Source organism: Callorhinchus milii, unplaced genomic scaffold (assembly GCF_018977255.1).
Source record: "Callorhinchus milii isolate IMCB2004 unplaced genomic scaffold, IMCB_Cmil_1.0 Scaffold4, whole genome shotgun sequence".
Lineage (NCBI taxonomy): Eukaryota > Metazoa > Chordata > Chondrichthyes > Chimaeriformes > Callorhinchidae > Callorhinchus > Callorhinchus milii.
In genome coordinates, this window is record NW_024704745.1 from 2,007,763 (window position 1) to 2,021,410 (window position 13,648).

Genomic DNA, 13,648 nt, shown 5'->3' on the forward strand with positions numbered 1-13,648 from the left:
GGGAAGGGGGGGGGGGGGGGTGGGGGGGGTGTCTGTGTTTATTAATGCTCTCGCTTCTCACTTGGGGCTGCGAGTGTGCGGCGTCTGCCCTTGTGCGAGCGCCTGTGTGTGTGTGTCAGCGTCTGCGTGTGCGCGAGTGTGACTGCGTGTCTGTGTGTGAGTGCGCGGGTGTCTCTGTGCGCGTCTGTGTGTGAGTGTCTTGTGTGTGTCTGTGAGTGAATGCCTGCGGGTGAGTGCCTGTGTGTGTGCGAGTGAGTGTGTGTGTGTGTGAGAGTGCGTGTGTGTGTGTGAGTGCGTGTGTGTCCGTGAGTGTGGGTGAGTGTGTGTGTGTGTAAGTGAGTGTCTGTGTGTGTGTGTGTGTGTCTGTGAGTGTGGGTGAGTGTATGTGTGTAAGTGAGTGGTCTGTGTGTGGGTGAGTGTGTGTGTGTGTCCGTGAGTGTGGATGAATGTGTGTGTGTGTGTGTAAGTGAGTGTCTGTGTGTGTGTGTGTGTAAGTGAGTGTCTGTGTGTGTGTGTGTCCATGCGTTTGTGTGTGTAAGTGAGCATCTGTGTGAGTGTGGGTGAGTGTGTGTGTGTAAGTGAGTGTCTGTGGGTGAGTGTGTGTGTGTGTAAGTGAGTGTCTGGGTGTGTGTGTGAGTGTCCGTGAGTGTGGGTGAGTGTGTGTGTGTAAGTGAGTGGTCTGTGTGTGTGTGTGTGTGTGTGTCCGTGAGTGTGGATGAATGTGTGTGTGTGTGTGTAAGTGAGTGTCTGTGTGTGTGTGTGTCCGTGAGTTTGTGTGTGTAAGTGAGCATCTGTGTGAGTGTGGGTGAGTGTGTGTGTGTAAGTGAGTGTCTGTGGGTGAGTGTGTGTGTGTAAGTGAGTATCTGTGTGTGAGTGTGTGTCCGTGAGTGTGGGTGTGTGTGCCTGCGTGCGCGCGTGTGTGTGCCTGCGTGCGCGCGTGTGTGTGCCTGCGTGCGCGCGTGTGTGCCTGCGTGCGCGCGTGTGTGTGCCTGCGTGCGTGTGTGTGCCTGCGTGCGCGCGTGTGTGTGCCTGCGTGCGCGCGTGTGTGTGCCTGCGTGCGCGCGTGTGTGTGCCTGCGTGCGCGCGTGTGTGTGCCTGCGTGCGCGCGTGTCTCTGTGCGCGCGTCCTGCTTATTTAGAAGCGGCCGTTCAAAGAGGATGATGAGTATTTACACGAGGAGGGAGCGAGAGTGCACGACCACAATGGATTCTTTAAAACAATATATATATATATGTATATATCTCGTCTCAGGAGGGGAGTGGGGTACATGCCCCCACCCCCCCGCCCCCCCCACTCTCCATCTCGCCCCCTTCCCTTCCGTCCCGCCCTCCCCTATTCCTCCCACCACCCCCCTCTACCCGCCTCCTACCCTACCAGTCGAGCCCCCGTCACCCACCCCCCCTTTTCTCTTCCATCCACCCCCCCCCACTCTCCATCTCGCCCCTTCCCTTCTATTTTGCTCTGCCTCAAACCCCCCCTAATCCTCCCTTCACCCCCCCCCTCTACCCCCACCCTACCAGTCTGGTCCCTTTCTCCCCCTATCACCCTGACCCCCACACCTCCCACTACGCCCCACCCCCACCTCTCTTTCTCCCCTATCACCCTGAACCCCCCCACTCCCACTACGCCCCACTCACCCTCTTTCTCCCATCACCCTGACCCCCACACCTCCCACTACGCCCCCCCACCCCTCTTCTCCCCCATCACCCTGACCCCCACACCTCCCACTACGCCCCCCCACCCTCTCTTTCTCCCCCATCACCCTGACCCCACACCTCCCACTACGCCCCCCCACCACCCTCTTTCTCCCCCTATCACCCTGACCCCCACACCTCCCCTACGCCCCCACCCTCTCTTTCTCTCCCTATCACCCTGACCCCCCCCACCTCCCACTACGCCCCACTCACCCTCTTTCTCCCCCACCATGCCCCCCACCCTCTCTTTCTCCCCTATCACCCTGACCCCCCCCCACCACCCCCTCTTTCTCCCCCTATCACCCTGACCCCCCACACCTCCCACTACGCCCCCCACCACCCTCTTTCTCCCCTACCACCCTGACCCCCACACCTCCCACTACACCCGCCCCACCCTCTCTTTCTCCCCCTAAGAACCTGACCCCCCCACCTCCCACTACGCCCCCCCCCCCCCCGCCCCACCCTCTCTGTCTCCCCCACCGATGGCATATTTGAGCTGGGGTTTTTGAGAGCCAGTTTGCCCCCCCCCCCCCCCGCCCTCCCCACTTTGCCACACTCTCCCCCTCCCCTCCTGCCCCCAAACAAACTGACTTGAACAGATAAAAGCAAAACCTTTACAACAATTTGGCAGAGCCACAACTTTTCATTAAAAAAAATTTTGATGGTGGTGCGGTGGAAATGGGGGGGGGGAGAACTTTAATTAACGCATTGATGAACAATGTCCCACTCCCCAGAAATCCCCCCATTCCCCCCCCCCACACCCCGAGCCCTCCCACTTACTCTTTACCCTGATGGCTGGCCTCTTGTTAGTTAATCTGTCCTTCCTGCCCGGGTTAGCTCCTGGCCAGAGGGGAGAGAGCGAGCGAGGGAGGGAGGGAGGGAGGGAGATGGTGGAGGGAGTGGGGTGGGGGGGGGAGTTGTTGTAGAACAATAGTTGTAGAACAATAATCCTTGCATTTGATATAGCGACATATATGTTGTTGAGATGTCTCGACGAGTTTCACGGTAACAGCAGTAATAATAATCCTCGCATTTGCCTTGTGTCTTCGAGGCGTCTCAAGGCGCTTCACAGGCTGCGCTGTGAAGCGTAGTGACTGCTATCTTGCGGGCGAAACCCGGCAGCCAATGGCGCGCAGCAGCGGCCCCACAATCAGCCGCGGCATCGGAAGTGACCGATTTATTATTGTTATTACTATTATTATCATTATTTTGAAGGAATTATTACCCCCCAGAAAAGCGATCCACAAGCAGGTAGTGAGTGACCAATTTTACTTGGGTGGTGGTGGGCGGGCGGCGGGGGGCAGGGGTGGGGGGGGGAGACGGGGGTGTAGGTGGGTGGATGGGTGGGTGAAGGGACCGAAGGAGGCAAGATTGTTGGCCAGGACACCAGGAGAAACTCCCTCCTCCAACTAGCAACGATTCCAGGGATGGAGGAGGAAAGGGGGTGGGTGTGGGCGTGTGGGGTGGAGGGGGTGCAGGTGAGGAAGAAACCTGGGTCTCCTGATAGTGTTCGAATTTTGTATCCACAATCTCTGTGTTTCCTTCCCCACCCCCCACCTCCACACTCCCCTTAACCCATCGGTGGCCTCCATACCAGGGCATTCCTGGAAGCAATCAGTTGTGACAGGAACCTGCCTACCGCTGTGGGGAAGGGGTGTGGCGGGTAACAAGAACCATAGTAATCATCCTTGCGTTCGATGCAGCGCCTTATCACGTCTTCGAGACGTCTCGAAGCGCCTCGCGGGACATACGGTGAAGGGAAATCGACTGTGTATTGTGCGGGCGAAATGCGGCGGCCAATTGTGCACAGCAGCGTCCCCGCAAACAGCCGTGGATTGAAGTGACTGATTTTATTATTATTGCTTTGAAGAAATTATATTGGACTAAAAACTGGTTCCCTACTTATTACTGTGTAAACAGAGGCGCGCGCGCGTGTGTGTGTGTGTGTGTGCGCAGAGAAGGAAACTTGCCCAACGTTTCATCCTGCCCGGGAATCGAACCCAGGTTCCTCTCGCTTGCGAGGCGAGTGCTCTCTAACCGCTGAGCTGCAGGACTGGGCAGGGTTACAGGGTAACTCACTTGTAAACGCCACCGCATGTTACAGCGAGCGTGAGGTCGGCCTTACATTTGCTTTAGGTGACAACCTGGCTCAGTCGGTAGCAACGCAAAGCTCTCGCCTCTGGGTCAGAAGGTCGCTGCTTCGAGCCCCCCAATCCCCCAATCCCTCCCCAACCGCTCCCCTCTTCCCTCGTCAGGACTTGAGCTGACGCTCTGGGCTGATGCTCCAGTGCGGTGCTGAGAGGGGGAGGAGGTGGAGGTGAAGATGGAGGTGGCTTTGCATTGTGTTCGGATGAGACATTAAATCCCAGGTTCCCTCTGCCTTGTGTCATGGTGGTTCGGATGTCCAGTGGCTCCGCTATCACTCTCTCGTAGAATCAGAGACACTGGGGTCTTCCCTGGTTTTCTTCCTCAACCTCCTCCACTCTTCCACCCCCCCCACCCTCCTTCCCCCTCCCTCGCCCCCCTCCTCTCGTTCTCTTTGTAAAACTCTTTGGCCATTTGCAACCTGCACTGGGGCCTCTGGCTGGGGCTAAGGTCCATTTGTCTACCTGTCTGTCACCAGTCAAGCCGGTCGCACACTCCCCCTCCCCCCTTTCGTTCCCCCCCACTCCCTGCCCAGCCCTACTGATGCCCTGAGAGAAGAAAAGACTCTGGCAAGTCAGAGGTCAGAAAGCAAGGTGTGTGCTGAAGTAGGCAGATAGATGTATTAGCCCCATGCGCACTCACACACACTCACACTCACACACAGGAAGATTCCCACGAACAGCCACAAAGTTATTTGCAAGGTCGCACCACAGGTGGTTCAGATGACAGTCTGGTGAGATCTTTAACACCCAGCCTGAAAAAATAGGTGATTGAGACCCGATTAAAGGTCTCATTAGCAGGACATGGGAACAGGAGGAGGTCATTCAGCCCCACCAGCCTGTTCCGCCATTCTGTAAGATCATGGCTGATCTGTACCTCAACTCCCAATTACCCGCCCTTGGCCGATATCCTTAATCCTCTGACCTGGCAAACATCTATCCATTTCAGTCTTGAAAATTATGAATGGATCCAGCCATAATCCACAGCCTTTTGGTGGAGGGAGAGAGTTCCATTGGTTGAAAAAAACTCTCCTAATTTCACTCCTAAACGGCTCTAGCGCTAATTTTAAGATTATGCCCCCCCTTCCTCCCCGCCGCTTGTTCTGGATTCCCCCCACCCAACTGCTGACAGTGTAACACTGTCCTGGGAGCACCAGCCTAGAACTGTGAGCTCAAATTGGGTCTTGTACCTTCTGGGTCAATGGTGAAAGTGCAACCGTCTCCAGGAGAGAAAGCAAACCAAAAACGAGACGATAACTCAGGAATTGTGTCGAATGTTTTTTTTTTTGGGGGGTGGGGGGAGGTCAGCTGGCTGTGACCGTGCTTAAGAGTCTCCAAACCAAGCTGAGAATCCCATGGTGTCCCACCCACCTACACGTGGAAGGTGGAATGCACGTAATTCTCGGTTAAATTCTGTTAAAGTGCCTAGGTCCCTAGTTTGAGAGTCCAGACCATCTAAGGGACCAACACGTACTTAAAAAGGAATCATTTTTCAGAGATATGGGGTAAGAACGGGGCTGGTGGGAGTGAGGCTGATTGGGTAGCTCTTTTCAAAGAGTCGGCGCAGGCGAGACGGGCCGAATGGCCTCCTTCTCGGCTGTGTTATTCTATGGTTCTATAATTGGGAACGGTATGGCAAAGCTCCTTAAAGGGACCGCCAAAACATTGCGCAGAATGTCTCTCTTATATGTTTTCTGAGGTTGTTACTGGCATAAAATCTTGTCTCCTAAAACCTGTGGTGTGACCCGGTGTAACATGGGACCTAATTATATGGATGCAAACAGTCGTGCTATAATGTGTTTTAGGCTATTTATTGTTATGTTGTCAATACACTGTGTTATAGATTATATACCATATTATAGATGATATACTACATGATTGATAATATAGGTTCTCCCACAAAACACAGCGCTTCAAAGCGCATCCCGTGAAGCGCTGTGAGACGTCTCAGTGACGTGATTATCCTTGCATTTGATACAGCGCCTTATCGCGTCGTTGAAACGCCTCAAAAGCGCTTCACCGGATATACTGCAAAGTGGAGTGACTGTGCATTTTGTTTCCATTGCCTGCCGTGACACAAAAATCTCATTGCTTTTTGAGGCTGGCCAGGAGATGTTTTTCTTCGTCAACCGGGGAAATCCATCACCGTTGCTCAAGAGTCTCCAAACCAAGCTGAGAATTCGTGCCTCCCACCTACACACTAAAATCCCAAAGATAGATTGTTGGAATGGAACGCGCTCTCTCTCTCTCTCTCTCTCTCCCTGGAGAGACGCATCCTGTTTACCTAATTCCAGAAAGTATTAGACGCAGGTCGGCAAGAGCTAAGGCTTGCGCGGAGGGGGGGCGGGGGGCGGGGGAGAATTCCCAGAATGTGCACTGGGGTGACTGCTGGAATCTAACCAGCTAACACCACGTAACTTGCCATCGCAATCGCTGTCTGGCGAGCTTTCCCGCTGCTTTTCCAGACCACCCTACCCATTAGGGCTTTGGCTTGACATCACACGCTCATTCCTTCTTCAGCCTTCCCCCCCACCCTCCACACGCACCCTCTTTATTGCAGGCAGGTGTTGCTACTGAAATCCAAGGCTTTGTTTACACATCAGGAGGAGTTAAAGAGGGCTGTAATTTGTCTCGTTTCTAACCCGCCGGGTGTTACATACGCTCTAAAAGGGATAAGACAATTGTTTTGTGATTTGTGTAAACACTGGGAGTGGCGTGTCAGTGATTGATTGCCGGCTGATTGGAGAAAGCTAGTGTTAGACTGATCCCCCGCTGAGGGATAATCAGGAAGAAGTCACTTTCTTGATTTAGACCCAGTCTATTGCCCTGTTTCAATGACGGGCTCTGTCGGTGCTCAGGGGGAAGGGGATAGCACTGGGGCAGGTGGCAACGCCATTTTTTGGGGTGGGGGGCCTTCAGGCGGGGGTCTGACACGTGCAGAAACTCATCACCGTCGCTTAAGGGTCTCCGAACCAAGCTGAAAATTCCATGCGTCCCACTTCCTTCTTCAGCCTTCTTGGAAATCCCAGAGACAGATTGTTGGAATGGAATTCGCTCTCTCTCTCTCTCTCTCTCTGGAGGGACGTATTAGGGACGTAAAGTATTAGGCGCAGGTCATTAAGAGCCAAGGCTTGGGGTGGGGGGGGACCCCAGAGTTTGCGTTGGGGGTAACTGCTGGAGTCTGACCAGCTAAAACCACACGGCTTGCCATTGATATCGCTGTCTGGCCAAGTTTTCCCGCTGCTTGTCCAGCGAGACAGGGAATCAACATGGAGATCGTCTGAGAATTACTTTGCACATTTTCTGTTGCAGGACAACACGTCGCGAGTGGAGTGGGACAAAGACACTGAATGAGGAGAAAGTAAGTGCCTTCACCTCTGAAGCTGTTTAACTGGTTGAAATTTCAGTCGCCGTTAATAATAATAATAATAATAATGATGATGATGATGATGTTCAGGGCATTCCTTACAGCGCCTTCCGCACGTCAAAATGTTTCAAAGCCTCTTACGGAGTTCGCTGTATTTTGCGACTGTGTTTTGTGCGTTTGTATTGTGTGGAGTCCGGGAGTGTATTGGTTAGAGGGCTCACATCGCATGCGAGAGGAGCTGGGTTTGATTCCCGGGCAGGGGGCGAAATGTTGGACAAGTTTCCTTACTCCACACACGCGACTCTGTTTACCCAGCAGTAAATAGGAACCCGGGTTGTTAGTCGATTGGCGGATCGCTTTCTCGGGGGGTCATAATCCCCCCCTCAAAAATACAATTAAAAATAATTTTAATAAATGTAGTCACTCAATCCACGGCTGTTTGTGGGGACGCTGCTGTGCGCAATTGGCTGCCGCGTTTCGCACACAAAACATACAGTCAATTCACTTTACAGCGTGTTCTGTGAAGTGCTTTGAGACGTCTCGAAGACGCGATAAGGCGCTGTATCAAATGCGAGGATTATTATCAGTAGTAGTATTATTACGGCAAGATATGTAAAATGGTGGAGAAATTCTTCAATTCAGTTTTCATTGGGAAGCCGGCTTTTCGTGTTTCTTCAAAAGAAAATGATTATTATTAGTAATAATAATGATGATGATGATGATCAGCTCATTCCTTACAGCGCCTTCCGCACGTCAAAATGTTTCGAAGCATCTCATGGAGTTCGCTGTGTATTGCGCCCGTGTATTTTGTGTGTTTGTATCGTGTGGGTGTCCTGTAGCTCAGTGGATGAGGGACTTCAATTCTTGGACCGTCCTCCCGATGTGAAAGGCGCTACACAAATGCAATTTTGTGTTGTATGTGGAGAGGCTATAGAGGCTGGGATTGTTCTCCTTGGAGCAGAGAAGGTTGAGGGGAGATTTAATAGAGGTGTTCGAAATTATGAAGGGGTTTTGATAGAGAAGACAGAGAGAAACTGTTTCCACTGGTGGGTGGGTCAGTAACCAGGGGACGTAGATTCAAGATAATTGGCAAAAGAACCAGAGGGAAGACGAGGAGAACTTTTTTTTAATCCAGAGAGTTGTTACGGTCTGGAATGCACTGCCTGAAAGGGCGGTGGAAGCAAATTTAATAGCAGCTTTCGAAAGGGAATTGGATAGGTACTTAAAAAGGAAAAATGTGTAGGGCAAATGGGGTACGAGCGGAGGAGTGGGACTAGTTGGATAGCGTTTTCAAAGAGCCGGCATAGGCATGATAATGATAATGATAATAATTATTTGATATCGTGCCTCATCACATCTTTGAGACTGAAAACGCTTCACAGAATACACGGCAAAGTGAATCGACTGTACATTTTGCGAGTGAAACGATGGGCCGAATGGCCTCCTTCTGTGCTGTAAGATTCTATGAAACCGGCTTCCAAAGTAAGACTGGAGCCAAGTGAAGGATTTTTCCACAATTCTGCGCCGTCTTAAATATTAAGCTCGGTCCTGTGTGACAATTTGACCTGCGAGCAAACACTTCCCAGCCGCACGGAGGTCAGTGATCAGGAGCAGGGTCACCAATGCCAATCTGTAATCAGCCAACTGGTTATTGAAGAGCTTCACTTTTCGGATTAGATGAAGGAAACTCCCTAATAATAATAATAACAATCCTTGTATTTAATGCAGAACCCGCAATGTCTTGGCTGCCGTGTTTCACCCACAAATATACGGTCAATTCACTTTACGGTCTATTCTGTGAAGCGCTTTGAGACGTCTCGAAGACATGAAAAGCGCTGTATCAAATGCAAGGATTATTATTATTAAAAGAATGCTACATAGGGAATCACTGTCAAACACATAGCTGTGCATTTGTAGGTCCTGGGATGTCTTTCCGACGTGAAGGGCGCTATACAAGTGTAATTTGTTGTTGTTGTTGTTGGAAAAGCTACAGCCATTTTGCCCACAGCAAGGTCTCCGCACACACACACACACACACACTGCAGCCCTAAACGATGTAAACTCCATACGCTCCGAGGCTCTGCAATGCAAATGTGTGGAAAGGAATTTGGTCCAGTGGGAGCGTGAACGACATTGAGAGCGAATGGCAAACGGGTTTGGTTCCTTGGCAGTACGTACTGTGGGAGTGAACGAGAGTGGGGGCTGGTCCATTGGGACCGTGTTCAATCGAAGTGATTGGGAATGATAGCAGATGGTTGAAAGGGTGGTGAAAATCTGGAACTCTCTCTCCCTCCCTCCCTCCCTCCCTCCCCTGAAAGGCTGTGGATTATGGCTGGATCCATTCAAATTTTCAAGACTGAGGTGGATGGATGTTTGTTAGGCAGGGTGTCAAGGGATACGGGGCAAAGGCAAGTAATTGGGGTTGAGGCACAGATCAGGTTGATCTAACGGAATGGCAGAGTAGGCTCGAGGGCCTGAATGGCCTCCTCCTTTCCTTGCGTTCTTTGATCACGTGCTCGTTTTCACTTTATTGCAAATCTCATCGGGAAGAATATCTGCGCTCGGGAAAACTGGTTGGTTTCAGATTATTGGTGCGCTTTATCGGTGTTTTGGGTTTGACCCTTTGCTGTATCTGAATTGTCTTTGTGAGTAAAAGAGAGAGAGAGAGAGAGCGCGAAAGAAAGAAAGAAAGGGAAAAACAAGTTGCATTTGATAGCGTCTTATGAAAAGGTCTCAAAGTACTTTACAGTGACAGAGGCTGTTTTTGTTGGCAAACGTGTTGCAAACGGTGCAAGTGGCCCCACGCCTGGGCTCCTGCTCCACCTGCCTTTTCCCCCTCTGTGCAACCAAATCCTCCATGGTGTCCATCCTGCAAAACATCCCCTTCAGTGCCAGGACTTGAGAGAAGAAATTTGCACTAATCAGCACCTTCCCGCGTTGAAACATCTCACCACGTGTTTTTCTTTTTTTTCACACATCGAGTGCTGCCAAGTGTAGTGACTGTGTTTGTAGGCGACCGTGGCTAGTCCATTTTATGCACAACAGGGTCCTGCAAACAGCCTTGAAGTAAATTCCGATTTATAATAATAATAATCCTTGCATTTGCTACAGCCCCTTATCACGTCTTCGAGACGTCTCAAAGCGCTGCACAGGATATAACGTAAAGTGAAGTGACTTTGTATTTTGTGGGTGAAATATCTGAAGGATTGTTAGTCCCGGAAACTGGGAGGAACTCCCTTTTCTTTTCCCGTGGCATCTTTAGTGTCCACCTGCCGAAGAGGCATGGCAACCTCTGAGATTTCACCCCCCGCCCGCCCACCTCACCCCCGCCCGCCCACCTCACCCCCCGCCCACCCACCTCACCTAAAACTGTACTGGAGAGTCAAACTCAAACATCCTGATACCGGGGTTCAAACTCACGACCTTCTGAGGTGAGAGTGCGACTGGCTGAGCCATGAGGCGGTATGGATATTAATAATAATCCTTGCATTTGATAGAGCCCCTTATGTTGTTCAGACGTCTCAAAGCCCTTCACACTTTACGGATGCTGTAAAGTGTAGTGACTGTGTATTGTGCGGGCGAAACACGGCAGTCAATTGCGCACAGCAACGGCCCGCAAACAGTGGTGGATTGAAGTGACCAGATTATTATTAGTAATAATAATAATCCTTGCATTTGAGTTTTTTTTGTCAGAGGGATTAATCCCCCCCAGAAAACGATCTGCATCAAAGTGCCCATATATGCTGCGATTAGGACCCTTCCACACTCCCCCGCCACCCCCCCCCCACCCCTCCCCCCACCACCACCCACCCCACCTATCTCCTCGCTTTGGCACTGATTAGGCATTGGAGTGGAGTCCTGTAGCTCAGCGGTTAGAGCTCTCGCCTCACAAGCGAGAGGACCCGGGTTCGATTCCCGGGCAGGGGGCGAAACGTTGGGCAAGTTTCCTTACTCCACACACACACACGCACACACGCCTCTGTTTACCCAGCAGTAAGTAGGAACCCGGTAGTTAGTCGATTGGGGGATCGCTTTTCCGGGGGTTAATAATCCCTTCAAAATAACTAATAATAATTCGGTCACTTCAATCCGCGACTGTTTATGGGGACTCTGCCGTGCGCAATCGGCTGCCGCGTTTCGCCCACAAAACATACAGCCAATTGACTGTACGGTGTATCCCGTGAAGCGCTTCGAGACGTCTCGAAGACGCGATAGGGAGCCGTATCAAATGCGAGGATTATTATTATTATTACTATTATTATTCCAACATGGACACTGATCAGCTTGAGCATTGTGCAGGACGTGAGATCAGGCAGTGTTGGTGCGTCTCACAGGACCAGCTATACCTTTGGGGGCATTTCAGGTCAGAATTCCCCAACCATACTAATGTTGGCTCTCCCTCTCTCTCTCTACGGAGAACAGACGGATAAATCTCTCCTAAATCTTTTTTGCTATTGAGCCGCAAGCCCATATGGAAAAGATTACTATCAAACACACACGTAAAACCACTGGAATGAAGCTGGTTTCGACTCACATTCCCGGTGACTTTATAGCACTTTCACCCCCTTTTTGCCTGAGGCTTAAAGGGACACTGATTTTTCTTTTTAAATAAAAAAAATATTTTTTATTGAGAGAGAATTGAGAAAGGTGAGGTGGCCCGTAGTGCGTAGGAGGAAGGGAAGAGAGTGACGCAGAGATGAGTCCTCTATAATAATAATAACAATCCTTGCCCTATCACGTCTCCGAGACATCTCAAAGCGCTTCACAGGGTATACGGTAAAGTGGATTGACTGTATATTTTGTGGGCGAAACGCGGCAGCCGATCGCGCACAGCAGCGTCCCCACAAACAGTCGCGGATTGAAGTGATCAATTTATTATTATTTCTTTGAAGGGATTATTAACCCTACTTCCTACTTCCTGCTGGGTAAACAGAGGTGCGTGTGTGGATTAAGAAAACTTGCCCAATGTTTCGCCCTGCCCCGGCAATCGAACCCCGGGTCTCTCGCTTGCGAGGCGAACGCTCTAACCACTGAGCGACAGGACTCCTTTGCGGTGTAGGAGGAAGGAAAGACTGTCTGTCTTGCATTTAATATTCATGGCTGGCGCAGGAATCACTCATTGCCTGGCCACCGCGCTCAGTTACATCTCTCCTCAGTCCTCTCAGTTGACACCAGATTTCAGCTCGCTGCTCATTTTAACGATGCTGACCTGATCTGGAGGGAGAGACGTATAAAACTCATCCCGCCCATCGCTCAATTTGTTTTTCGGTCGGCGGGGTGTCTGACAGTGCGGAAATCCATCACCGTTGCTTAAGGGTCTCCAAACCAAGCTGAGAATTCCACGCCTCCCATCTACACGTGGAAATCCCAGAGATAGGTTGTTGGAATGAAATGTGCTCTCTCTCTCTCTCTCTCTCTCTCTCAGGAGGGCCACATCCTGTTTACCTATTGCAGTAAGTATTAGGCGCAGGTTGGCAAGAGCCAAGGCTTGGGAGTGGGGGGGGACCTCAGAGTGTGCGTTAGGGGTAACTGCTGGAGTCTAACCATCGCTCAACGAGCAGTGACTGCAGCAATTAGATGATCTGCTCCTACATCTCTCTGATCTTCATAGCCTTCAATAATAATCTTTGCGTTAAAGACGGCATGCCTACAATGTGTCAAAGCACTTCAGAAGGAAATTATGTCAAGTGTAGTGACTGTGTTCCTAGGCAAATGCAGCAGGCAATTTATGCACAGCACAGGATCTCCTGAGGAGCTGAACTGGCTCCAAGATGACATGCCTGGCAATGGAATGTCAGAATGGCGCCAGCCCTCCGTGGGGGTCTCTAGTCCGGTTCCTGAGCCAGACGAGTCCTCAGTATTCCAGGGCACGCACCGCTGATGGCAGCACAGCCCGGCCTGGCACATCGACCGGACCTGGAAGGGGAGACCAGTCACTGGGGAGCAGGGAATCCTCCCACTCAGCTCCTGTTAACCCTGCAAGCCCAAGCCCTAACGGGGAGGGTGGTCCTAGCTGGACAAGCAGCGGGGAAGCTTGGCCAGACAGTGACATCAGTGGAAAGTTATGTGGTTTTAGCTGGTCAGACTCCAGCAATTACCCCCAACGCACACTCTGGGCTCCCCCACCAAGCCTTGGCTCTCGCCAACCTGGCCTAATACTGACCGGACTTTTAACGGGATTTCCCATTATAGTCACACTTCTCCAAGGCACTGTGCATTAGGGGTGAGCAAAATTTCTACTCTATGTTTCTTAACCCTATGCTCAGTGGCAGGGATGACAGGCCGAGCGGTTTCCTGTAGCTCAACGGTTGGAGCGCTCGCCTTGCAAGCAAAAGACCCTGGTTTCAATTCCCGGCAGGACGAAATGTTGGGCAAATTTCCTTACTCCACACACACACACACACACACACACACGGGCCTCTGTTTACCTACCGGTTGTTAGT

At 51.3% G+C, this 13,648-nt stretch overlaps 1 long non-coding RNA gene across 1 annotated transcript in view; it reads left to right on the forward strand.

Annotated features, from left to right (window-relative positions):
* Window positions 1–13,648, forward strand: part of LOC121848879 — a 67,248-nt gene that overhangs the window by 1,800 nt on the left and 51,800 nt on the right. The window contains exon 2 of the long non-coding RNA XR_006085007.1: window positions 7,151–7,199. This is a non-coding gene — a long non-coding RNA (uncharacterized LOC121848879). The remainder of the gene's footprint in view (window positions 1–7,150; window positions 7,200–13,648) is intronic.